The sequence below is a fragment of the Pan paniscus genome, chromosome X (assembly GCF_029289425.2).
Source record: "Pan paniscus chromosome X, NHGRI_mPanPan1-v2.0_pri, whole genome shotgun sequence".
NCBI classification, from domain to species: Eukaryota; Metazoa; Chordata; class Mammalia; order Primates; family Hominidae; genus Pan; species Pan paniscus.
This window is the reverse complement of record NC_073272.2, coordinates 73192474-73196833: the sequence shown is the minus strand read 5'-3', so window position 1 is coordinate 73196833 and position 4360 is coordinate 73192474.

Below are 4360 nucleotides of genomic sequence, written 5' to 3'. Positions count from 1 at the left end.
CTACCATGCCCATCACAGGCCCCGAGTGCCAAGGCCTTGAGGATATAACAGGTTCAAAGAAAGGACCCAAATGACTTGTAGAACCATGGGGCTCATTACCCAGTGCCATCTCAAGTTTCTGCTCCTTGCATTTGGGCACAGCACTCCTTGGCTACCCCAAATGTGGTTCAAGAGGACTCAGGTGTGGCTCTGGCCACCCCTTCAAAAGGTACAAGTAGTAAATCTTGGCAATGTCTATGTGGTGTCATCTTTGCAGGCATGCAGTGTGCAAGAGCTGTGGAGGCATGGCTACCTTCACCTAGATTTCAAAGGATTCTTAGGAGAAAACCTCAGGGCCCAAGCAGAGAAGTGCCACAGGGGTGAGGCCACCTCAGAGAGCATCCATTAGGGCAATACCTTGTCTACCATGTGGGTGGGACCATTGCAGAGAGTCTCCACTTAGAGGAATGCCAAGAGGTGTGGAATTGAGGCTAATGAAGAGATCCCCCACTAGGGCAATTCCAAGCAGAGCTGTGAGGGTAAGGCTGCCTCCAAGACCCCAGAAATAGAGAGCCTCCAGCATGAAATATCAACCTAGGAGAGCTGAAAGTACCTGACTCCAAACCTTGAGAGCTGCTTTGTGGGTTATCCACAGCAAAGTCATGGGGTCAGGGTTGTCTGGAGCCTTAGAGGCCCAAACCCTACCCTAGTGTATCTGGAATGCAGAATATAGACTCAGAAAGGGTTATTCTCAAGCCCCAAGATTTAATGTTATGTGCCTTGTTGGGTTTTGGACTTACCTGGGACATGTTACCCTTTTCTTCTTGTCTATTTCTCCCTTTTGGAATGGGAATGTCTATCCTATGCTGGTCCTACCATTGTAGTTCAGAACACACAACTTGTTTGATTTCACAGCTGGAGGGGTAATTTTCCTCAGGATGAATGATACCTTGAATCTCACCCATATTTAATCTAGATGAGACTCTTGACTTAGACTTTAAAGATGATACTGGAATGAATTAAGATGTTTTGGGCTATTAAGATACAATGAATGTATTTTACATGTGAGAAGGACATGAATTTGGGCTGGCCAGGAGCAGAATGCTATAGTTTGGATGTTTGTATCCTCTCCAAAATTCATGTTGATACTTGATCCCCCAGTGTAACAGTATTAAGAGGTGAGGCCTTAGGGGGTTATTTGGCCATAAGGACTCCGCTCTCATGGTTATAATTAGTGCTGTATAAAAGCACTGGAAGGAACTAGCTCAGTCTTTTTATTCCCCTTCTGTTCCTTTTGTCATATGAGGATATAGTATCATTCCCCTCTGAAGAATGCAGCATAGTACAATCTTGCAAGCAGAGCTCAAGCTCTCAACAGAGACCAAACCTGCCAACACCTTCATCTTGAACTTCTAGCCTCTAGAATTATGAGAAATAATTTTAAGTTCTATATAAATTACCTGGTTTCAGATATTTTGTTATAACAGCAGGAATAAACTAAGACAGGCATATAATATGTCATCAAATAGTATGTAGCTTTTTGAGTCTTACCTTTTTCTTCTAATATTCATCATGTTGCATGTATCAATTCACATTTATTACTGAGTAGCATTACACATTGTATAAATGTTCCGTAGTTTGTTTATTCATTCAACAGCTGATAGACATTTAGTTGCTTCCAGCTTTTGGCAATTAGGAATACAGCTGCTGTAACATTTTAAACAGGTTTTTTTTTTTGTACTTACATAGTTTTTAGTTATCTGGGCAATAATCTAAGAGAGTGATTGCTGTATTATATTGTAAGTGGATGTTTAATCTTATATGAAACTAAAACTCTTTTTCCAAGATTGTTATACCATTTTGTATAACCAACAATAATCCCAGTTATGCCACATTCTCAACAGCACCACGTTTGTCAGTTATTTTAATGTTAAAATTTTTTAATTTAGTTACAAAATTTAAGTTTCAATTTTGAGTTTTAATATGTGTTTAGTAGTATCTCATCATCATTTTAATTTGCACTTTACTGATGACTAATATATTGAGCATATTTTTATGTGCATCTTTGATACCTGTATAATTTTTGGTTAACTATTCAAGACTTTTGCCTGCTTTCAAAAGGAGTTTGTTTCCTTATAACTGAATTTCAACAGTTGTTTACGTATGCTGAATAAAAGGCTTTTTTGACACATGTGTGATTTTCTTTTTTTTAATTTATTTATTATTAGTATACTTTTAAGTTTTACGGTACATGTACACAATGTGCAGATTAGTTACATATGTATACATGTGCCATGCTGGTGCGCTGCACCCACTAACTCGTCATCTAGCATTAGGTATATCTCCCAATGCTATCCCTCCCCCCTCCCCCCTCCCCACCACAGTCCCCAGAGTGTGATATTCCCCTTCCTGTGTCCATGTGATCTCATTGTTCAATTCCCACCTATGAGTGAGAATATGCGGTGTTTGGTTTTTTGTTCTTGCGATAGTTTACTGAGAATGATGGTTTCCAGTTTCATCCATGTCCCTACAAAGGACATGAACTCATCATTTTTTATGGCTGCATAGTATTCCATGGTGTATATGTGCCACATTTTCTTAATCCAGTCTATCATTGTTGGATATTTGGGTTGGTTCCAAGTCTTTGCTGTTGTGAATAATGCCGCAATAAACATACGTGTGCATGTGTCTTTATAGCAGCATGATTTATAGTCCTTTGGGTATATACCCAGTAATGGGATGGCTGGGTCAAATGGTATTTCTAGTTCTAGATCCCTGAGGAATCGCCACACTGACTTCCACAATGGTTGAACTAGTTTATAGTCCCACCAACAGTGTAAAAGTGTTCCTATTTCTCCACATCCTCTCCAGCACCTGTTGTTTCCTGACTTTTTAATGATTGCCATTCTAACTGGTGTGAGATGGTATCTCATAGTGGTTTTGATTTGCATTTCTCTGATGGCCAGTGATGGTGAGCATTTTTTCATGTGTTTTTTGGCTGCATAAATGTCTTCTTTTGAGAAGTGTCTGTTCATGTCCTTCGCCCACTTTTTGATGGGGTTGTTGGTTTTTTTCTTGTAAGTTTGTTTGAGTTCATTGTAGATTCTGGATATTAGCTCTTTGTCAGATGAGTAGGTTGCGAAAATTTTTTCCCAATTTGTAGGTTGCCTGTTCACTCTGATGGTAGTTTCTTTTGCTGTGCAGAAGCTCTTTAGTTTAACTAGATCCCATTTGTCAATTTTGGCTTTTGTTGCCATTGCTTTTGGTGTTTCAGACATGAAGTCCTTGCCCATGCCTATGTCCTGAATGGTAATGCCTAGGTTTTCTTCTAGGGTTTTTATGGTTTTAGGTCTAACGTTTAAGTCTTTAATCCATCTTGAATTGATTTTTGTATAAGGTGTAAGGAAGGGATCCAGTTTCAGCTTTCTACATATGGCTAGCCAGTTTTCCCAGCACCATTTATTAAATAGGGAATCATTTCCCCATTGCTTGTTTTTCTCAGGTTTGTTAAAGATCAGATAGTTGTAGATATGTGGCATTATTTCCAAGGGCTCTGTTCTGTTCCATTGATCTATATCTCTGTTTTGGTAACAGTACCATGCTGTTTTGGTTACTGTAGCCTTGGAGTATAGTTTGAAGTCAGGTAGCATGATGCCTCCAGCTTTGTTCTTTTGGCTCAGGATTGACTTGGTGATGCGGGCTCTTTTTTGGTTCCATATGAACTTTAAAGTAGTTTTTTCCAATTCTGTGAAGAAAGTCATTGGTAGCTTGATGGGGATGGCATTGAATCTGTAAATTACCTTGGGCGATTTGGCCATTTTCATGATATTGATTCTTCCCACCCATGAGCATGGAATGTTCTTCCATTTGTTTGTATCCTCTTTTATTTCCTTGAGCAGTGGTTTGTAGTTCTCCTTGAACAGGTCCTTCACATCCCATGTAAGTTGGATTCCTAGGTATTTTATTCTCTTTGAAGCAATTGTGAATGGGAGTTCACTCATGATTTGGCTCTCTGTTTGTCTGTTGTTGCTGTATAAGAATGCTTGTGATTTTTGTACGTTGATTTTGTATCCTGAGACTTTGCTGAAGTTGCTTATCAGCTTAAGGAGATTTTGGGCTGAGACAATGGGGTTTTCTAGATATATAATCATGTCGTCTGCAAAGAGGGACAATTTGACTTCCTCTTTTCCTAGTTGAATACCCTTTATTTCCCTCTCCTGCCTAATTGCCCTGGCCAGAACTTCCAATACTATGTTGAATAGGAGTGGTGAGAGAGGGCATCCCTGTCTTGTGCCAGTTTTCAAAGGGAATGCTTCCAGTTTTTGCCCATTCAGTATGATATTGGCTGTGGGTTTGTCATAGATAGCTCTTATTATTTTGA